This window comes from Oncorhynchus tshawytscha, linkage group LG21 (genome assembly GCF_018296145.1).
Source record: "Oncorhynchus tshawytscha isolate Ot180627B linkage group LG21, Otsh_v2.0, whole genome shotgun sequence".
NCBI classification, from domain to species: Eukaryota; Metazoa; Chordata; class Actinopteri; order Salmoniformes; family Salmonidae; genus Oncorhynchus; species Oncorhynchus tshawytscha.
This window is the reverse complement of record NC_056449.1, coordinates 22,914,432-22,938,897: the sequence shown is the minus strand read 5'-3', so window position 1 is coordinate 22,938,897 and position 24,466 is coordinate 22,914,432.

Here is a 24,466-nt window from a genome sequence, read left to right as displayed (position 1 = left end):
CCTGCTTCCTCCTAGTAGCCTATCGCCGCTGACAAGTTATTTGTCGGTCTCCACAAATGCGAACGGCCCATGGTTCATCATTGTCATCCTAATCATTATAGATGATGATCGGAATAGATCTGTTGGCAAGCCTCTTTCACTGAATATTATAATATGCTACTTGAAAAAAGCACTGTAAACATAGCAAGTGTCAGTTTAATCTGTGTGTGTGTGTGTGTCTGTCTGTCTGTTAGTTCATGGCATAAAAATATACCTATTGATTAATGAAGCAAGTAATGATCAGTCTTCAACCTTGGGAAGTGAGCCACAGTTCCTTGGAGTGCCAGCTGTGGGCACCACTGTTAGCACACAGAGTTAGGTCATGTGTCATTGAGGGTGATGTTCATATGGACTTCACACACAGGCACACTAACTGTGAGCCTCTCCCAGTGCAGAACTCAAGGCCTAATAAATAATGCACACTCTTACTGTAAGCAAGCAGAGACTGTGATCAGTCTGGTGTGATGATTTAACCTCTGGCCTGACAATCTTTTTTCTCAGTAACAAAAATGAAGTAGACTAAAGGAAATTAGTACATTTGACCCTTTTCAAGTCCATTGCAATCTAGTTTACCATTTCAAGAAGAAGCCAGACCTCTTTAGTATGTCGGTGAATCCTATTCTCATCTGTACATAGAGTGGAATCAACAACTCATGCTCCCATACACCCACCCTCTGTTCCCCTCAGAGTAAAACCATTAAAAAACATCAGTGATGTAGGATGGACCAGACGTAGGGGGGAGTGAAGGTATCAGAGTTCCACATGTGACCTTTTCCTTCATGACACGAGTGGTTTGACGTTGCGTATGAGGAACCTATGGAATGTGTCATGGCGGAAAGATAACGATGATCTTAATAAGGACCAGAGATAGAGTATGATTTAACATGTTGATTGGTCAACATCTCTGAGTTCCCAATGGTGTTCGATGGAGTTGAGGTCAGGGCTCTGTGTGGGCAAGTCAAGTTCTTCCACACCGATCTCAACAAACCATTTCTGTATGGACCTCGCTTTGTGCGCAGGGGCATTGTCATGCTGAAACAGGAAAGGGCCTATGCATTCGGGCAGGTAGCGTTCTCCTGGCATTTGCCAAACCCAGATTTGTCCGTCGGACTACCAGATGGTGTGATTCATCACTCCAAAGAACACGTTTCCACTGCTCCCGAGTCCAATGGTGGCGAGCTTTACATCAATCCAGCCAAAACTTGGCATTGCACATGGTGATCTTAGGCTTGTGTGCAGCTGCTCGGTCATGGAAACCCATTTCATGAAGCTCCAGACGAACAGTTCTTGTGCTGACGTTGCTTCCAGAGGCAGTTTGAAATTCGTTAGTGAGTGTTGCTACCAAGAACAGACTATTTTTACTCGCTACGCACCTCAGCGGTTCCATTCTGTGAGCTTGTGCGGCCTACCACTTCGCAGCTGAGCCGTTGTTCCTGCTATAAGTTTCCACTTCACTCTTAATAACTATTTAATCAAACTGTATTTAAACAAGTTTACCAAGGTCTTAGTTTTGTCCTCACACAACTTTTTTAATTAAACTTTTTCACCTCAGATGCTTTATCTGGACATAGACCTGCAAGACCTACTCCGCATGGAAAAAAAGAAAGCTAAGTAACATTATGCCCTCTCATTGCAGTCGCTGTACTCTTAACATACAGGAGATCTCCTTATGGTGAGGATAGCCGAGTTGCAAGCTTGGCTTCAGACACAATCGTTAGGCAAGTGTAGGAAAGGATGATACAGCGTCTGTGCCACCAGTAAATACAGGTACTAGTCAAGGCTGCCAACTTTTGAAGAAAGCTTTGAGTGAGATTTGCTATGTGAATTTTATTGCTCGATGGCACAATCCCTAGACTGGAGTCCTCCCCAAAGAAGATTTGAATGTTTTAAGGCTAATTTCCTTCTTATGTATTTTGACATGGCTTAGGCCTATGACCAGGGTGGAAAATTAGGTATAATCAGGATGATTTGAATATATCAAAAAAACACTGAAAATTATGCAACTTTTGGGGTGTGAAATGTAAAGTATGCAAAAAAAAAGTTCACATATTGTTTAGGTGTTTTGACACTTTATTCAGATGGGTGTTTGAATATATTATTGTTATAACAGTTCATTTCTCAAGATCACCCAACCTTCAAGAAACATTTAGTGAATATCAATATTCCGGTGGTTTATGCCTACTAATTGAAGATTCTTGCCATCATTTTACTCTACTTAGACAAAATATGATGTGTTTATGAGTTGTGAGGAACTGTAGAACAGTTTGCTGCCTTTTCTTTGTCACAGGCTAAATGCCAATCACCAAACGAGTGGACTAATGCAGGTGTGGATTAAATAGACTTTAGTACATGCTGTCAAAAGACTGCCTTCTGCAATAATACGGACGGTAGTAACAGCAACCTAATTTAGTTGACAACATTGTAAATAAATCAGCACTACTGTGCTGCTCTTTTTACAGTTTTATAAACTCAGTGGAGAATGTTCTCTCCATTCAGCCCCACTCTAATCTGGAGGGGCTTTTCTTTAAAACGCGCATCCAATCCCCTTGATCTTTTATATAACTAGAACCATAGTTTAAATGTGCCACGGTTCACAATACTGTGGCAAGACAGGACAATGATAGAGGTTCAGCTCATGATGTTAAATTGCAGGGGCAGATGCTCTGATTTCAAAAAGATTTTAAGGACAGTTGAAAGGTTAATGCGCTGACAGTGTGTGAGATATAAGACGAGAGCCGCGATAATAGGGTCAAATGCGTGTGTCTCAAAGCCAATGCATGAGAGTTAGCAGCTCTGACGATGTTAGGATGAAAGAGTCAGAGGTCACCAAGCCCAACATAACTTCAGTGTGTAATTTAGCTAGAAAGACGTGTTGGCATCGAGAAATTGTCTCTGGCCTCCTCCCGGTTAGGGGGAGTGATGAGCTCTAAAGAAGACTCGCACAACTCAATCGATCGGACTCCCCCACAATTTTATTTATTTTTATTTTTATTTCACCTTTATTTAACCAGGTAGGCAAGTTGAGAACAAGTTCTCATTTACAATTGCGACCTGGCCAAGATAAAGCAAAGCAGTTCGACACATACAACGACACAGAGTTACACATGGAGTAAAACAAACATACAGTCAATAATACAGTATAAACATGTCTATATACGATGTGGGCAAATGAGGTGAGATAAGGGGGTAAAGGCAAAAAAGGCCATGGTGGCAAAGTAAATACAATATAGCAAGTAAAACACTGGAATGGTAGATTTGCAGTGGAAGAATGTGCAAAGTAGAAATAAAAATAATGGGGTGCAAAGGAGCAAAATAAATAAATAACATAAAATAAAATAAATACAGTAAGGAAAGAGGTAGTTGTTTGGGCTAAATTATAGGTGGGCTATGTACAGGTGCAGTAATCTGTGAGCTGCTCTGACAGTTGGTGCTTAAAGCTAGTGAGGGAGATAAGTGTTTCCAGTTTCAGAGATTTTTGTAGTTCGTTCCAGTCATTGGCAGCAGAGAACTGGAAGGAGAGGCGGCCAAAGAAAGAATTGGTTTTGGGGGTGACCAGAGAGATATACCTGCTGGAGCGCGTGCTACAGGTGGGTGATGCTATGTTGACCAGCGAGCTGAGATAAGGGGGGACTTTACCTAGCAGGGTCTTGTAGATGACATGGAGCCAGTGGGTTTGGCGACGAGTATGAAGCGAGGGCCAGCCAACGAGAGCGTACAGGTTGCCATGGTGGGTAGTATATGGGGCTTTGGTGACTGCATCCAATTTGTTGAGTAGGGTATTGGAGGCCATTTTGTAAATGACATCGCCGAATTCGAGGATTGGTAGGATGGTCAGTTTTACAAGGGTATGTTTGGCAGCATGAGTGAAGGATGCTTTGTTGCGAAATAGGAAGCCAATTCTAGATTTAACTTTGGATTGGAGATATTTGATGTGGGTCTGGAAGGAGAGTTTACAGTCTAACCAGACACCTAGGTATTTGTAGTTGTCCACATATTCTAAGTCAGAGCCGTCCAGAGTAGTGATGTTGGACAGGCGGGCAGGTGCAGGCAGCGATCGGTTGAAGAGCATGCATTTAGTTTTACTTGTATTTAAGAGCATATATGTATTTTGGAGGCCACAGAAGGAGAGTTGTATGGCATTGAAGCTTGCCTGGAGGGTTGTTAACACAGTGTCCGAAGAAGGGCCAGAAGTATACAGAATGGTGTCGTCTGCGTAGTGGTGGATCAGAGACTCACCAGCAGCAAGCGTGACATCATTGATGTATACAGAGAAGAGAGTCGGTCCAAGAATTGAACCCTGTGGCACAAACAGGACCAAGCCTGGCCTGCTGAGGAGAGACGGACTCCATCCAAGTTGGAGGGGTGCTCTCACATTATCTACCAACATAGACAGGGCTCTAGCTTCTCTATCTCCACAATGAGATATGGTGCAGGCTAGGCAGCAGGCTGTTATCCAGACTCAGCTCAGATTTCCCCATTGAGACCAGATCTGTGCCTCCATCCAGGCCGGGCAAAACTAAACATGGTGGCGTTCGCCTTAGCAAATTCACTGGAATAAAGACCTCCTCCATTCATGTTATTGTTGAAAGACATTGTGATAATATCTCACATCTCAAAATAGGACTACTTAATGGTAGACCCCTCACTTTCAAGGCAGTCACAGTCAATTAACTTATTACTGATCATAACCTTGATATGATTGGCCTGACTGAAACATGGCTCAAGCCTGATGAATTTACTGTGTTAAATGCGTCCTCTCCTCCTAGTTACACTAGTGACCATAAACCCATGCATTCCGCTACGGCGGAGGTGTTGCTAACATTTACGATAGCAAGTTTCAATTTACAAAAACAAAAAAATGACTGTGTTTTCATGTTTTTAGCTTCTAGTCATGAAATCTATGCAGCCTACTCAATCACCTTTTATAGGTACTGTTTACATGCCTCCTGGGCCATACACAGTGTTCCTCACTGAATTCCCTGTATTCCCTATTGGACCTTGTAGTCATGGCAAATACATTTAACATTTTTGGGGACTTCAATATTCACATGGATAAGTCCACAGACACACTCCAAAAGGCTTTCGGAGCCATCATCGACTCAGTGGGATTTGCCCAACATATCTCCGGACCTATGCATATTGTGGATCTAAATGTTTTTCTTCATAATCCTGGACTACCATCTCATTACGTTTGCATTCACAACAAATACTCTGATCAGACCGCAACCAAGGATTACCAAAAGCTGCGCTATAAATTCTCAGACAACCCAAAGATTCCTAGATGCCCTTCCAGACTCTCTCCACCTACCTAAGGATGTCAGAGTACAAAAATCAGTTAACCACCTACAGTTGAAGTCAGAGGTTTACATACACTTAGGTTGGAGTCATTAAAACTACATTTTCAACCACTCCACGCATTTCTTGTTAACAAACTATAGTTTTGGCAAGTCGGTTGGGACATCTACTTTGTGCATGACACAAGTAGTTTTTCCAAAAATTGTTTACAGACAGATTATTTCACTAATAATTCACTGTATCACAATTCCAGTGGGTCAGAAGTGTACATACACTAAGTTGACTGTGCCTTTAAACAGCTTGGAAAATTCCAGAAAATTATGTCAAGGCTTTAAAAGCTTCTGACAGGCTAATTGACATCATGTGAGTCAATTGGAGGTGTACCTGTGCATGTATTTCAAGGCCTACCTTCAAATTCAGTGCCTCTTTGCTTGACATCATGGGAAAATCTAAAGAAATTAGCCAAGACCTCAGAAAAATAATTGTAGACCTCCACAAGTCTAGTTCATCCTTGGGAGCAATTTACAAATGCCTGAAGGTACAACGCACAACGCAAGTATAAACCCCATGGGACCACGCAGCCGTCATACCGCTCAGGAAGGTGATGTGTTCTGTCTCCTAGAAATGAACGTACTTTGGTGGGAAAAGTGCAAATCAATCCCAGAACAACAGCAAGGGACCTTGTGAAGATGCTGGAGGAAGCAGGTACAAAAGTATACATATCCACAGTTAAACAAATCCTATATCGACGTAACCTGAAAGGCACTCAGCAAGGAAGAAGCCACTGCTCCAAAACCACCATAAAAAAAAGCCACACTACGGTTTGCAACCGCACATGGGAACAAAGATCGTACTTTTTGGAGAAATGTCCTCTGGTCTGATGAAGCAAAAATAGAACTGTTTGTCCATAATGGCCATCGTTATGTTTGGAGGACACCTGCAAGCCGAAAAAAACCATCCCAACCGTGAAGCACGGGGGTGGCAGCCTCATGTTGTGGGGGTGCTTTGCTGCAGGAGGGACTGGTGCACTTCACAAAATAGATGTCATCATGAGGTAGGACAATTATGTGGATATATTGAAGCAACATCTCAAGACATCAGTCAGGAAGTTAAAGCTTGGTCGCAAATGGGTCTTCCAAATGGACAATGACCCCAAGCATACTTCCAAAGTTGTAGCAAATTGTCTTAAGAAAACAAAGTCAAGGTATCGGAGTGGCCATAACAAAGCTCTGACCTCAATCCTATAGAAAATGTGTGGGCAGAACTGAAAAAGTGTGCGCGAGCAAGGAGGCCTACAAACCTGACTCATTTACACCATCTCTGTCAAGGGGAATGGGCCAAAATTCACCCAACTTATTGCGGGAAGCGTGTGGAAGACTTCCCAAAACGTTTGACCCAAGTTAAACAATTTAAAGGCAATGCTACCAAATACTAATTGAGTGTATGTAAACTTCTGACCCATTGGGAATGTGATGAAAGAAATAAAAGCTGAAAAAATAATTCTCTCTACTATTATTCTGACATTTTACATTCTTAAAATTAAGTGGTGATCCTAACTGACTTAAGACAGGAAATTGTTACTGTGATTAAATGACAGGAATTGCGAAAAACTGAGTTTAAATTTATTTGGCTAAGGTGTATGTAAACTTCCAACTTCAACTGTAAATGAGGATCTAAATGTAACATTGCTTAATACCTTAGATACAGTCACACCTCTAAAAACAAAAAACATTTGTCTCAAGAAATAAGCTCCCTGGAATACTGAAAATACCTGAGCCTTGAAGAAAGCTTCCAGAAAATTTGAACAGAAATGGTACTCCATCAAACTGGAATACCGTGCAATGTCGAAGAGCCCTCACTACTGCTCAATCAGCCTATTTTTCCAACCTAATTGAGGAGAATTAAAAACTATCCAGAATGTATTTTTGATACTGTTGCAAAGCGAACTAAAAAGCAGCTTTCCTTCTTTGACGAAAAGATCATGATCATTAGAAGCTAATTACGGACTCCTCTTTGAATCTGCGTATTTCTCCAAAACTCAGTTGTCCTTAGTCTGCACAGAACTGCCAGGACCTAGGATCAATGCTGACACTCAAGTCTTTTAATCCTGTATCTCTCGACTGGACCCTATTCCAACTAAACTACTGAAAGAGCTACTTTGTGTGCTTAGCCCTCCTATATTGAACATAATAAACAGCTCCCTATCCTCCAGATGTGTACCAAACTCACTAAAAGTGGCAGTAATAAAGCCTCTCCTGAAAAAGCGAAACCTTGACCCGGCCTATATAGAATCTCCCATTTCTCTCTGTTGTGTGAGCTGCTATTGTGCAGCAACTCACTGCCTTCCATCATAGTACTGAGACTGCACTCATGAAGGTGGTAAAAGTAACCTTTTAATGGCATCAGGCCAAGACTCTGCATCTGTCCTTGTGCTCATAGACCTTAGTGCCGCTTCTGACACCATCGACCACCACATTCTTTTGGAGAGATTTGAAACCCTAATTGGTCTACATGGACAAGTTCTTGCCTGGTTTAGATCTTATCTGTCAGAAAGATATCTTAGTCTCTGTGGATGGTTTATCCTCTGACAAATCAATTGTAAATGTCATTGTTCCTCAAGGTTCTGTTTTAGGACCATTATTATTTTCACTATATATTCTACCTCTTGGTAATGTCTTATGGAAATGTAATGTCAACTTTCACTGCTATGCGGACAACACACAGCTGTATATTTCGATGAAACATGTTGAAGCCCCAAAATTGCCTTCCATGGAAGCCTGTGTTTCAGACATAAGGAAGTGGATGGTGGCACATTTTTTACTTTTAAACTCAGAGAAAACAGAGATGCTAGTCCCAAGAAACAAAGCGATTTGCTGTTTGATCTGACAATTAATCTTGATGGTTGTTCAGTCGTCTCAAATAAAACTGTGAAGGACCTCGGTGTTACTCTGGACCCTGATCTCTCTTTTGACAAACATATCAAGAATATTTCAAGGACAGCTTTTTTCCATATTCGTTAAAATTATGCAAAAAAGCGAATCTATGCTTTTGTCACTTCTAGATTAGACTACTGCAATGCTCTACTCTCTAGCTGTAATGCTCCGGGTGTCGTGGGTGTGGAGTCAAATGCAGGAGACAGAGAGTTCAATGCTGTGCGTCTTTTAATGGCACCAACGCACCACAGGGTGCTCACAAAAGTACGTTCCCAAACACAGGGAATCAAAATGTACAATGGAAAAATCACGACCAGGCAAAAAAACACGTACCTCTACAACAGAGCCGAAGGTTACATAGAAATAATCCCGCATAAAAACCAGGCGGGCCGGCTGTCTAATAAAGACAAACTAATTAAGCCTACACAGGTGCTACCACTAAACATACAAGGAGGGGGAGGAAAAACAATCAGTGGCAGCTAATAGGCCGGTGACGACGACCGCCGAGCGCCACCCGCCCGGGAAGGGGAAACACCCTCGGTCGGACTCGTGACACTAGCTACCCGGATAAAGCACTAATTACATTTCAGTTAGTGCTAAATACGGCTGCTAGAATCTTGACTAGAACCAAAACATTTGATCATATTAAACCAGTGCTAGCCTGGATTCCTGTTAAGGCTGGGGCTGATTTAAAGGTTTTACTGCTAACCTATAAAGCATTACATGGACTTTCTCCGAACTATCTCTCCGATTTGATCCTGTTGTACATACCTACATGTACGCTACGGTCACAAGACACATTCTCCTGTCTTATCTGGTGTCCTGTGTGAACTTAAGTATGCTTACTCTAATTCTCCCAACAACTCTCTCTCCCCTCCCGGAGGACCTAAACCATAGGACCATGCCTCAAGACAACCTGGCCTGATGACTCCTGGCTTTCCCTGTCCCCAGTCCACCTGGTCGTGCTGCTGATCCAGTTTCTGCTTTTTTGCCTGTGGCTATGGAACCCTGACCTGTTCACCAGACATGCTACCTTGTTATGCTGCTGCTCCAGATTCAACTGTTCTACATGCAGCTATGGAACCCTAGCATGTTTACTGGACTTGCTATCTTATCCCGGATCTGTTGTATTCGGCCCTCCCTCGCCCTCTCTCTCTCCCTCCATCTCTCTCTCCCTCCCTCTCTCTCAGCCTCTCTACCACACCTGCTGTCTCGACCTCTGAATGCTCCTCTATGGAAATCCAACTGACATTTACTGCTGAGGTGCTGACCTGTTGCACCCTCTACAACCACTGTGATTATTATTTGACCCTGCTGGTCATCTATGAACGTTTGAACATCTTGAAGAATGATCTGGCCTTAATGGTCATGTACTCTTATAATCTACACCCGGCACAGCTAGGAAAGGACTGGCCACTCCTCAGAGCCTGGTTCCTCTCTAGATTTCTTCCTAGGTTTCTGTCTTTCTAGGGAGTTTTTCCTAGCTACCGTGCTACTACATTTGCATTGCTTGCTGTTTGGAGTTTTAGGCTAGGTTTCTGTATAAGCACTTCGTGGCTTCAGCTGATGTAAAAAGGGCTTCAGGAATATATTTTATTTTGATTTGATTTGAGTGCCTAGTCCGGCTAATTTGACTTCTGAAGGTGAAACTAGTCAAACTGGCTCCATAATCCGTTGTTTTCTGAATGTAGCAAACATCACAACAACCCCCCAAAATTGTTGAATGTAGACTAAATAGTCTAGAAGCTTTGGAGTCTTACAAAAGTGTCTGAGAAAAATAATTAATGGGACAAACAATATTGTATCTTTTGTCCTGTCTGTAGTTTTAAAAAGAAAGTGCATTTACTCTCAATTTCTCTTTGTAAATGGTTCAGATTTGCCGTCAGGGCATCCAGCAGTTCCAAAGAGTTTGGAGACAAACTACAGAACTTACATCCCACTGGGCACAGACATTCAACGTCTTTTCCACATTGGTTCAGTGTAATTTTATTAAAATGACGTGGAAACAACATTCATTCAACCAGTGTGTGCCCAGTGGGATAAGATCTGTCAGACTGATTCCAAGGTGGAAACGAATGAGACAAAGACTGTCTACATAAACATTAAAACATTCCTAGGATAGATTTTTAAACAACCTTAAAGGGATACTTCTGGATGTTGGCGATGAGACCCTTAACCTACTGTGCGCTTCTGTAAATATTGGGAGAGTGAACCATTTTTTGTTGTTTTGGTTCTGTACTCCGGCACTTTGGATTTGAAATTATACAATGACTATGAGGTTACTGCAGACTGTCAGCTTTAATTTGAGGGTATTTTCATCCATATAGGGTGAACTGTTTAAATACCCTCAAATTTAAATATAGGGTGAAAATACCCTAAAATTAAAGCTGACAGTCTGCACTTTATCCTCATAGTCATGGTATCATTTCAAATCCAAAGTGCTGGAGTGCATAGCCAAAACAACAAAAAATGTGTCACTGTCCCAGTAATTTCTTATGGCACTGTACATCCCCGGAGTCAGATGAACTCATATGGATACCATTTTTATGTCTCTGTGTCCAATATGAAGTTAGGGGTAGTTTCGCGAGCCAGTGCTAACTGGCAGATACCCATAGACTTCCAGTCCTTGCGCTAACGCTAATTAGCAATACTAGTTAGCAACTTTTTTTCAAACTGCATGCAGAGACATACAAATGGTATCCACAAGTTCATCTGACTCTGGGGAAGAAGATAAAGGGCCTCATTGCTAAAACCCAGAAGTATCCCTTTAACGCAATCAGAGAAATATATTAGGTGTCTGTTGTTGGTGGAGCAGTAGTGTTGGGTGCTCAATCTGCAGTCATTTCCTGGATATTATGGAAATTGCATGTTTACAGTCAGTAGCTCTTGCAGAATGAGTGTCATAGCAACACTGACTGAAAAATACATCAGAGCAAAGACTCAAGGCAAATGTATAAAAAAAAACTAAACATGTTGTTAAAGGTCCAGGGCAATTAAAAACGTGATATTCCTGTGTTTCATATATATTTCCACACTATGAGTTTGGAATAATACTGTCAAATTACGAAAATTATGAAAACGCCCTTTTAGTGTAAGAGCTGTTTGAAAAACGGCATGAAATGTCAGCCTGTCGTGGTGGGATGGAGTTTTGGCCTGCCTGGTGACATCGCCGGACGGTTAATTAGTTAATAGACCAATAACAAGAGCTCCAAACCTCTCTACCAATAACAGCTAGTTTTCAGTTTTCCCCTCCCCACTCAGACCACTCCCAAACAGTCCTAACCAAATTCTTGCTTGAGAAATGGTTCTTTGCTAAGAAGCTATTTTTGTCCCTTTTTGGCTATTTTAATTTAAAATAATCACAGTAAGGTACTTCATTGTTAGCCAGAAAATATGGTTGGCAAGTGACTCATATTAGAAGATATAAATACACACCACCCTAAAACATACCGTATGTCTTTGTGTACATGAACATGCCCTCAGAATTGTAAGGAGAATGTACTGGAAGGAACACAAAAGGAAGATGTGTGGTTTCGAGTTCAGTTGACAGTTTTAAAGGACAGCCAAATCTGTTGAGCCCCTTGACCTAAAGCTATTTTTAAAATTTGACATTAACTAGCTTTGTCTGATGGTCCAGGATCATGGACCCTTAAAAAGAAGCCCACTACTTGGACTCAATCAGCAGGAGTGTTACTGAAACTGTTTTATGACCAGTATGGTAAGATCAAAAAAGGCTTCCAAGTAGCTGCATTGGATGGAGCTGCTGAAACACTCATTCAGACAGCCCCTTTTTCTGTGTCCTCGTTTTTCGCCAAAACAGACTGGTCATAAATAATCTAAATGATCCCCAGACTGAATTAAATTACTTCTGTCACCAAATAGAAAATGAATAAAAGTGAGTCTGTGTCTCCCTAGGCCTAGGGAATGATGTTTGCATTTTTTCCCCCAAACAATTATGTTCTTTCATTTGCTTTCTTGGTTCAAGAGTGCATTTAAATCAAATACTAATTTGCCTTTTTGCTACAACAAATGAAAGAAACCTTCATTGGTTTTTATGGTTAGCATTGTACATTAGCTGTCCTCTTCAGCCAAATGAACTGTGTGGCTTGAATGAAGGGTATGATAAATCAAAGTCATTTTGCTGGCACGTTTCCACTTCCTTTAAAAATTACAAGAAGAAACTTTGCCATTGCAGAAACGTCTTCAGGAGCTAACTCTTTAATCAGGGTTATAAATCTAATTGCAGACTGCAACTGGATTTCAACCCGTCCATTCCCATACTAACTCCATATTTGAGCTGGAATACCACAGGGTTGGCATTTATTGTAATGAATCTTGTCTGAAGGCAGCTCTGCAGAGTAGTCACTAGCTGGCACAGCCACAAAGTCATAACATTTGACGTTAATCTTAACCTTAACCTTAACCACATTGCTAGCCTAACCATAAATTAGGGCCAAAAAGCACATTTTAGTATTCCAGAATTTTTAAGATATACCCAATTTTGCAGCTTCCCATCTAGGGGGAAATTGCCCAGTTCTGCCTCCAGAGCAAGATAAATGACAATAAACATCAACCTGTTGGAATATCAGGCAGAGTTGATCACCTCTGATCTAAGGTAATCATGCTAAACAATAACTAACTTGATTGACATCTATAATGGCTGTGGTTCATTGTGTGTGGTAAGCAAGTATTCTTCTGCTCAAACATCTTCACTGCTATTCTGAAAAGCTCACATAGAAAAACAAGGTTCTTGGGGTATGGTTTCAAAGATGTCTCCAATAGATACTGTGCAGCTCTAATGTGGTTGAACCAATGTTGAACCTTCACAGAGAGAAGCTGTACATCACAGATTTCTCTGTCTCTCCACAGGCCTTTATATGCCCACTCAGTGGAGTGTAAGTCTGATGCCTTGTGTACTATTGTCTGTGCTGCATTTAACAATTCTAGAATTGATGATGCCCCTTGCACACATTATGATCAGAAGAGTAGATAGTGTTGAATGCTATACTAATATGCCATTTCCAATCAAACAGAGGTGTCAGATCACTGCTCTGCAAAGCTTTCAGAATTTGAGAGTGGATGATATTTGAAGCTTCTGCTCACCAGAAAGCCTGCCAGAGTTTAAAGGACTGCGCTGGCATTTGGTGTCATCCATTTTGAGATCAACAAAATGTACTATTATAGCTCAGACTGGGAGGGGAAAATGTCAGATCTAACGATTCATAGTGTTTCATTAGCTCCACTGCCCTTTGTGGATGGAGAGACTGCCCATCGATCTGAACCAGAGCTGAGGATGGAGCCCTCCCTTCTTTCACCACTTCCTCTGTCCATCTATTTCTTTCTCACTACCCATCCTTCCTTTGGACCCTGTACCACACTCTCCCTCTTCCTTCTCTCTTTTCCTCCTCTCTGTTTCCCACCCTCACCCTCTCGTTGAGTGCTGATTAGTAGATAATCACCTCATTAAGTCAGCGTCTCCACTGGCCAGATTGTGTTATTCCTGGTGGAATACTTGGGCAAGGTGACCGGAAACATGACCGAATACAAACAGTGTAGCTATTCCCTCCGCAAGGCAATCAAACAAACGAAGCGTCAGTATAGAGACAAAGTAGAGACGCAATTCAAAGGCTCAGACACAAGAGGTATGTGGCAGGGTCTACAGTCAATCACGGATTACAAAAAGAAAACCAGCCCTGTCGCGGACCACGATGTCTTGCTCCCAGACAGACTAAATAACTTTTTTGCCCGCTTTGAGGAAAATACAGTGCCACTGACATGGCCCGCAACCAAAACCTGCGGACTCTCCTTCACTGCAGCCGACGTGAGTAAAACATTTAAACGTGTTAACCCTCGCAAGGCTAAAGGCCCAGACGGCATCCCCAGCCACATCCTCAGAGCATGCGCAGACCAGCTGTCTGGTGTGTTTACAGATATATTCAATCAATCCTTATCCCAGTCTGCTGTTCCCACATGCTTCAAGAAGGCCACCATTGTCCCTGTTCCCAAGAAAGCTAAGGTAACTGAGCTAAACGACTACCGCCCCGTAGCACTCACTTCCGTCATCATGAAGTGCTTTGAGAGACTAGTCAAGGACTATATCACCTCCACCCTACCTGACACCCTAGACCCACTCCAATTTGCTTACCACCCAAATAGGTCCACAGACGACGCAATCGCAACCACACTGCCCTAACCCATCTGGACAAGAGGAATACCTATGTGAGAATGCTGTTCATCAACGACAGCTCAGCATTTAACACCATAGTACCCTCCAAACTCGTCATCAAGCTCGAGACCCTGGGTCTCGATCCCACCCTGTGCATCTGGATACTGGACTTCCTGACAGGCCACCCCCCCAGGTGGTGAGGGTAGATAACAACATCTCCACCCCGCTGATCCTCAACACTGGGGCCCCACAAGGGTGCGTTCTGAGCCCTCTCCTGTACTCCCTGTTCACCCACGACTGCGTGGCCATGCACGCCTCCATCTCAATCATCAAGTTTGCAGACGACACTACAGTGGTAGGCTTGATTAACAACAACGATGAGACGGCCTACAGGGAGGACGTGAGGGCCCTCGGAGTGTGGTGTCAGGAAAATAACCTCACACTCAACGTCAACAAAACAAAGGAGACGATTGTGGACTTCAGGAAACAGCAGAGGGAGCACCCACCTATCCACATCGACGGGACAGTAGTGGAGAGGGTAGTAAGTTTTAAGTTCCTCAGCGTACACATCACGGACAAGCTGAAATGGTCCACCCACACAGACAGCGTCGTGAAGAAGGCGCAGCAGCGCCTCTTCAACCTCAGGAGGCTGAAGAAATTCGGCTTGTCACAAAAAGTACTCACAAACGTTTACAGATGCACAATCGAGAGCATCCTGTTGGGCTGTATCACCGCCTGTTTCGGCAACTGCTCCACCCACAACCATAAGGCCCTCCAGAGGGTAGTGAGGTCTGCACTACGCATCACCATAGGCAAACTACCTGCCCTCCAGGACACCTACATCACCCGATGTCATAGGAAGGCCATAAAGATCATCAAGGACAACAACCACCCAAGCCACAGCCTGTTCACTCCGCTATTATCCAGAAGGTGAGGTCAGTACAGGTGCATCAAAGCAGGGACCGAGAGACTGAAAAACAGCTTCTATCTCAAGGCCATCAGACTGTTAAACAGCCACCACTAACATTGAGTGGGTGCTGCCAACACACTGATTCAACTCCAGCCACTTTAATAATGGAAATTGATGTAAAAATATATCACTAGCCACTTTAAACAATGCTACTTAATATAATGTTTACATACCCTACATTACTCATCTCATATGTATATACTGTACTCGATACCATCTACTGCATCTTGCCTATGCCGTTCTGTACCATCACTCATTCATATCTTTATGTACATATTCTTTATCCCTTTACACTTGTGTGTATAAGGTAGTAGTTTTGTAATTGTTAGGTTAGATTACTCGTTGGTTATTACCGCATTGTCAGAACTAGAAGCCCAAGCATTTCGCTACACTCGCATTAACATCTGCTAACCATGTGTATGTGACAAATAAAATTTGAATTGATTTATATGAGCTCTGGGAGAACAGAGGGACCATGGAAAAGACACTGGGGCTGTGGAGTTTTCTGTTCCAGAACCTTGTGCTGAAATCAAAATTTTCTCAGCTGAGAAGGGGGAGGTGGATGCCTTGGCAACATTCTGTAAATTGGATTAAGTGAAAGATACAGAGGCAAGATGATCTCCAGGAAGTCCCCACCAGCATGAATATTGATGGTAGCAGGTTTCATACAGAGTGCAGAATATCCCTTTACTTCAGTCTATAGCTAAACCCCAGTCAACAGCAGGGACTCCCCACCATCAGTCCACACTGGTCATGGTGCTCAAAATTCACAAACCAAAAAAGAGAAAGGTTAAGGAATGGGAACGGAAATGTCTGTGTTTGCTCAACACAGCAAATGCAGACAGGAATGCCACAAGTCCTCTAGAACAGGGTGCCCCGAATTTGGCCCTCGGGTGATTTTATTTGGCCCCCCAAGATTTCTGAGCATTTATTTTTGCTCAGAAATCGTATATCTATATATATGGTCTTAATCATCACAAGTGATTTTAATTTTGAGAATCCGTTCTAAAGTATTCCCATGCATAATAGAGAGATATGTGATCACATACAAATGTAAGGAAGGTTTGAAATGATGACGTTTTAGTCCTTCTGCTGAACCTTCTGCTGAAATCAAACATTATATCTCTTTGGGATTCTTGCAGTCATTATGCAGTCTACAAATTATTTCTAATTATGCTTCAGCCCCCCGAACATCCACTGAAGAAAAAAATCCTCCCGCAGCTGAATCCAGTTGATAAACCCTGGCCTAGGCTATTACACAATCACAAATGGTCCATCAGTACAAGTGGGTATTCTAATGCGTTTTGGCAGCGGAGAAGTGCAGCTAACTGTGATCCAGGCACCTAATGTGCCATCTGCCCAGACGAGCATCAGAAAAATCCGGCCCCTATTCGACATTAACAGTGGTCTGGTCAAGTGTTGAAAACTCTAAGCACAACTGACAGAAGCTGTAGCAGAAACACCCTCAGAGGCCCTCAGGTTACAGGTCCTGAGGCATTAACGAGATGGAACCAACACAACCATTCTAATTAGAGTCATTGAAACCCACCGAACCTTATCTGCCTGCAGCTGAGCCTGCCAATTTAACAGCCATTATGCATCATACTCTAGATTCATAATCATCATTTCTCTTATCTCAGAGCATTCCAATTTCAGTCACAACCTAAGAGGAAACTATTAAGTCAATACATGTCCAGCCCACCACCTTCTGCCCTGCCCCTTACACTCACCAATTAAAAGGGTGTGGTAGCCCTGAACTTTGTGGCTATGCCATCAAAGGCCACTGAGAGGACAAGGTTCTCAAGCTCCAGTTAGTAATCACAGAGACGTGACGTCGTTGGCTGCCAGAAAAACAGACAGACATACAGAGGCCAGTTAGAGATGAAGTATATATATAAGAGAGTAGCAGTGCTGAGGGAAGATCTACTACCACAGACAGAGGAGGCTGAACGCTTCATGCTGCTAGACTACAAGAATGCTCTCTCGAGAGCACAGATAGAGGATGGGAGTGGGAGAGAGATCAGACACCAGACTGCAAGGCCAAAGATACAGAGAATGGTGATACCTAGTCAGTTGCACAACTGAATGCATTCACCTGAAATATGTCTTACGCATTTATAACAACCCCTCTGATTCAGAGAGGTGAGGGGGTCTGGTTTAATCGACATCATCGGTGCCCGGAAGAAGTTATTATTGGGGGTTAACTGCCTTGCTCAAGGGCAGAATGGCAGATTTGTTTTCCACCTTGCTGGCTTGGGGATTCAAACCAGCAACCTTGCAATTACTGCCCCAACACTCTTATCCACTAGACTACCTGCCTTTAGAGGCCAGAGGTACAATGCCTTTAGAGGCCAGAGAGCGAAAGAGAGGATGGGGGAGGCCAGATAGAGAAAGAGGCCAGACACCAGACTGTACATTCATTATCACCTGACCAACCTGTGCACCACACTGTGTGAACATAATAGGAGTTGACACACTCATCTACCAAATCCCGGCAAGAGAAGAGACGCTTTCATTCCCTCTCCCCATGCTCTCCCTGTATCTCTCACACCACTCCATTTTTCATCCTGGTTTTAATCCCTCACGTTCTCTCTCTCTCCTGTGCCCACCCCTCTGAGAGCCTATGAAATAAAAGCCTGTGATTATTCTGATAGCGTTGAGTCAACTCCCTCAGCTGTAGTGAAATGTTGGAACACTTGAATGTAAGCTCCGATATCAAAAACCTTGCAACATTACATAGTCAGTCACCTTTGCAAACCTGTAGGTGAAATAATAATATATATTTAAACATATTTCACATCCCATGTTTTGTACTTTACATTTTTTCTCTTGATTGCTTGCACTAAAACAATAGAGCAATACTTGACATATTTGCATATCTGCTATTCCATAGGAAATGAGTTTAGCTTTCCAGCGGGGTTTGTGTCATAGTGGAGAGGTGTCTGCATGTCTCTGCTATCCATGTCTAAGTGCTGTCAAGTCACCTCTCCCTGTAAGCTTGGATGAGTTGTACGCTACTCGAATCAGAAACCTTGACAGCGAAAACAAATAAAGAGAGCTCTTCAGGTTCCATTGTCTCTGTACACAATCAAACAAAATGAAACATGGAAAACACACAAATGATAAATGAGATGATGGAAGTCCCTGAGATAACATTGTGCCAGTGTAATAGTGGGGGGTATCTCCAGGGGGTTGGGGAGAGCCAGTGTAATAGTGGAGGTATCTCCAGGGGGTTGGGGAGAGCCAGTGTAATAGTGGGGGTAGCTCCAGGGGGTTGGGGAGAGCCAGTGTAATAGTGGGGGTAGCTCCAGGGGGTTGGGGAGAGCCAGTGTAATAGTAGGGGTAGCTCCAGGGGGTTGGGGAGAGCCAGTGTAATAGTAGGGGTATCTCCAGGGGGTTGGGGAGAGCCAGTGTAATAGTGGGGTTAGCTCCAGGGGGTTGGAGAGCCAGTGTAATAGTGGGGGTAGCTCCAGGGGGGTTGGGGAGAGCCAGTGTTAAAATGGGGGTAGCTCCAGGGGTTTGGGCAGAAGAGAGGAGGCTCTACTGGATAGAATGAAACCTCCACTAGGGGACAAATACAATCTTATCAGGTGTACAGCAGGAATTTTGGCAAGAAAAACCCCTTAAGAGGCATGAAATCTGGACACTGCACCTGAGAACGCCTCTGGGGCTGCGGTGTGTATGCTCCACTCCAGACTCTCTTTCCACATGCAAACTCGAACACAGACACGCTGAGCTCTTATCTGCTGCTCGTCCTGATCTGTTGTCCTTGTACATTATGGCGTTGTGGTGGCACTTCCTCTGATCTCAGCCCCTCTGGTCTCTCAGTGATGCTCCTGCGAAGAAACAGCAACAACAATGGCCCCATGATTCTCTGTTCATTCTCTTTAGATCCATGCTGTTCAAGAGAGCACCAATATGCCATACCGGGATCTCAGCTCATCATTTCTGCGGCTGGTTCAAGGACACCAAGAGAACTGGGTAATAAGGGTCACAATAAAGGTGCTTTGTCTTGAGTAGAGAAAGATGATAACTAAAGGAGGATGTCACTGTGCTTCTTTGATAGGCATGGCCCTTTTGCTTTGTAGAGGAGAAACTCATCTGAACCAGAAAGAGCTGTGGATCAGGAGGGTCCCAGTGAATGTACACTCAGCCTTGGGGGACACCATGGAGGAAAATACAAAAACACAAAGCTGCCAGAGACCGACGCACAGAGAATACTCACTGTGATGTCTTATAATAGACTGAAAGAGGCCCTAAGGGTATCGTGATGACCAGAGTAATTGGCTTTCTCCTGCTATGACAATCTGCATCAGTCATGCCATGATGCCAACACACACTGAAGCCACTGTAAAGGTCACAGAGATCCCCAAAGCTTCCTCTTCTACTCATGAGCGCTCCTGATCTTCCCTAACCCACCAAAACAACGGCTTTATTCTGCATTAGGGGAATATCTGTATATGTCTGTCTTTTTATTGAAAATGCTTGTGCATGTGCCGTTGAATCAAACTTGGAACTTAAATATATCTCTTGGTTCCTACTGACTCCTCTTACCTGCTCCATCCACCCCTCATCCCTTCCCTCCACATAGGTTCAGAGATCTGTTCATCCACTACCGTTAACCACAGAAGACCAGAGTGAGAGCTGGTGACGTGGGATCTGTAACCAGCCTCTCTTTGTCTTTAGAGAGTAGAGATCCAGGTCCGGCTCCAACACTGGTCCAGATCTGTTCATTACCAGTACACCTCAGGTGTCATGGTGAATAATAGCCAACAGGACAGAAACAGGTGTTCTGTTGTTGAGTCTATCGTTCTCTTTGATCTATTCCTCCTCCGTGTGAATGTGATTAACCCAGACTAAACAAAAGACAGGGGAAATAGCAACATGGTCTGCTCCAACATATCACCTTCATGATTGTTATTCACAGTAATGGTTGTTTTAGGAAACCAGTAATGGTTGTTTTAGGAGACCAGTAATGGTTGTTTTAGGAGACCAGTAATGGTTGTTTTAGGAGACCAGTAATGGTTGTTTTAGGAGACCATGTCACGTTCTGACCTTAGTTCTTTTGTTATGTCTTTGTTTTAGTATGGTCAGGGTGTGAGTTGGGTGGGTTGTCTATGTTAGTTTTTCTATGATTTGGTATTTCTGTTTTTGGCCTGGTATGTTTCTCAATCAGAGGCAGCTGTTAATCGTTGTCCCTGATTGAGAACCATACTTAGGTAGCCTGTTTTTCACCCTTGAGTGGTGGGTGATTTGTTTTCTGTTTTGTGTCTACACCAGACAGGACTGTTTCGTTCATCCTCCTTTGTTATTTTGTTTAGTGTTCTCGTGATAATAAATTATCAATATGGACACTTACCACGCTGCACATTGGTCCTTACCTTCTTCCACCAACAACGGCTGTTACAGACCAGTAATGGTTGTTTTAGTAAACCCCACAGAGGAATGTGATGCACTGGAGATTCACTTTTATTTGATGAGCAGAATCTCCAAAATGATATCATCGGCTGAGAGGAATTTAAAGTATTTGTCTCAGTTAAGAGGAGACGACCCCCAGAGATACCAATTACAGTGGACATATTCTGTGAACTGCACAAAGACGCTAAACACATAACTAAATGTTGTATTTTATTCTATTCTGCTTGTAACCTCAAAGCACCTCGCTGGAGTATTTAGATCAAATTGAAGGCCCTTGCTCTCCCCATACTGTATGTACACCCCCCTGTACAAATTAGATCGCTCTTCAAGTCAAGGGGGTAACAGCACATATTCACTGCTCACTAGAACTAGTTTCTTTCTTCAGCACATTGGTTGATTGTTAGCCTGTCTGAACAGTGTCAAAGCTTGCTAGAGAGAACTTGTCTCCCCCAATTGGTTCAATTTGTGAATCTCAAAGTTGCTTCACTAATAATTAGTTCAAACTTTCTCAACTCTGGTCGTAAAATCCCTAGTCACCAACAGTCAAACCGCTCAACTTCTTCTTGTGTCTCCTCCTGCCATTGAAAATGCCCATCCATATAGTCAACTGTCCTGGACATCTGACTGACATGTTTGATAGTTGGTGCTGCTGAGAGCCTCAACAGGTCTTTAATTTCACCCACTGATGACCTTCTGAGGATCTTCTGATTCAGGTAGAAATTACAAGACCGTATGTTCCCCCTGGCACCAGGTACCTGAATGTTGTTCTCTTTCTATGCACTCTGTCACGCCCTGACCATAGAGAGCCATTGTTTCTCTATGGTGTAGTAGGTCAGGGTGTGACTGGGGGGTATTCTAGTTTATTATTTCTATGTGGGGTTCTAGTTTATTATTTCTATGTTGGTGATTTTTATGATTCCCAATTAGAGGCAGCTGGTAATCGTTGTCTCTAATTGGGGATAATATTTAAGTAGTTATTGTTCCCACCTGTGTTTGTGGGATATTATTTTGTGTTTTGTGCATGTGCACCACGTAGTCACGTTTCGTTGTCAGTTTATTGATTTATTTGTTTTGTTCTTGCTAAGTTTCACTTTATAATAAATATGTGGAACTCAACAGTCGCTGCGCCTTGGTCCGTCTCTCCTCACGTTCGTGACACTCTAATAAATGTTAAGGTCTCGGATGAATAACAGTCTGCCCTTCACATTATACACTGAATGGGCTCCAGCACGCATGTTACGAATCCCTTTTGGCCCGACAGTCTAGGGGGGATGGTAATGAGACCCGTAACATAACTCATGCAAATTATTATTGTGACAAAGTAAAAGTGTGAACGAAATAACCACGACAACAGAAATCTACCGTCAAACTCCAGGTTTATTTATAAACACACGGTAATGGGGGGGAGCAGGAAAAGGGGCTGAGCTGGACCCAAGGAAAGAAACAATAAATATACAAAAACACCCCTAAGCTAGACTAGCTAGACTAGTGTATTTAACAAAGTTCACCTACGGGTAGTGTATGCCCATGGGCGACTTGTCTTGGTTTCCCCCTTTTCCCACCAGCAACAAACAAACACCATTACCAAAAACAATACTCACAGGTGATGACAACGTGCTATGGAGGTACTCAAACAAAAGAGAGGTTAAGACACAAAGCGAGAGTGAAACAGAGACCTACAGACATGGCATTTACAGAGAGATTGAGCTCTAGAGCAAACAACTGATGGGGTTTTTAAACCAAGGGAAAGGAACTGTGATAGGGTAGGAAACAGGAGGAGGTGTGTCTTCTGATTGATGATGATTGTTGACTGATTGGGGAGTGATGATTTTCACCTGTGAGGGGAGAAGGAGAGAAAAGAAACACACAGGATACACACACAGGATACTTGTATCCGTAACACTCCCACCCTTAAAAGAGCAACCCTAGGGGGGATTGCGACCAGAGTATTAATGAATACTCACAACAACAACAAAGCAACAACCTTGCAAAACATACAACAATTATTACACACGAGACAAAGCATCTGCCAACACATTATCTGAACCCTTTTTGTGACGGATCTCCAAATTATAATTTTGTACAATCAGCGCCCAACGCATAAGGCGCTGGTTCTGGTTGTACATTCGGTGGAGAAAAACTAAGGGGTTATGGTCAGTATACACTATCACTGGTAGGGCACTGGAACCAATGTATACTTCAAAGTATTGCAGAGCCAACAACAAAGCAAGAGCTTCTTGTTCTATTGTCGCATAGTTTGTTTGACATTTATTACATTTACGTGAAAAATAACAAACGGGATGATCCACTCCACTCTTGCCCTGCTGCAGTAGAACAGCACCAGCACCTCTGGCACTAGCATCTACCTCAAGTTTGAACGGTTGTTCAAAATCTGGAGCAGCAAGTACAGGTGTACTACATAAGAGTGCTTTCGCTGATTCAAAAGCTCTCTTACAATCAGGGGACCACACAAATGATCTAGCCGGACTAAGCAAATCGGTCAATGGAGCAACAACCCCAGAGAAATTTTTACAGAAGCTACGGTAGTAGCCAACCATCCCTAAAAAGCGGCGTAGCTCTCGTCTGGTGGTAGGTGCAGGGAATGCAGTTATAGCCAAGACCTTGGCATCAACAGGGCGCACCTGTCCATGGCCAACCGCTGTACCGAGATAGGTAACAGTAGCCTTCTTTGATTCTTTCCTGCGCTGTTTGTCAGAGGTGATCAGCTTCTCAGAGGTATCACACAATCCATATTCTTGATCATCCTCTTTGAACAGAACAGTGTTTGACAAATCTATCACGTCACCCTCTTGTCGTGGCGCACGAGTGACAGCACAAGCGGGGAACATATGTGGATAACTCTGTGCCAACTCATTCGAGAGAGAGTGGTCACTTTTATCCAATACTTCCAATACGGGTACTACCTTTACTCCGGCAATATCGTTACCCATTATAAAGGTGACACCTTTCACTGGCAACATAGGACGTACCCCCACTCTGAATATTCCACTGATTAACTCAGAGTGTACTTTCACAAAGTGAAATGGCACTGGGACAAAACCCATTTCAATACCCTGCACTAACACACTGGAACCACAGTATGTATCGTCAGATAAGGGCAACACATCAGACAATATAAACGACTGCGCCGCACCAGTATCTCGAAGGATTTTAACCGGTCGCTGAGACGCTTCGTCATTCGTTAGGGACACAAACCCCTCGAAAATGAATGGTTCATACCTGCGGTCGGGGACTGAGACTTTCAAACTGCAGTTACCCTGAGGCACCTGTTTTGTTGCAGACCTCGCAACCGTACGAATTAGAGCAACACCTGTTGGTGGTTTGGCACGAAGAGGCATCCCTTGTTTGCGTTTTAGCAGGAAACAATCATTAATCATATGTCCCACTTTATGACAATAGAAACAGGGACGCTCATTCTTCTGGCATGCTTGATATACTACTGCTGGTTGACTAGGGCTAAAAGTAGGAAACTCAGTGGCTCTACTCTCAGTTTGAGCCGAAAACACACTCTTGTGCGTCAACACAAACTCGTCTGCCAACACAGACGCTTCTGCCAGGGAGGATACTTTCTGTTCGTTTAGGTAAACTACAATGCGTTCGGGTAAGCAATTTTTAAACTCTTCC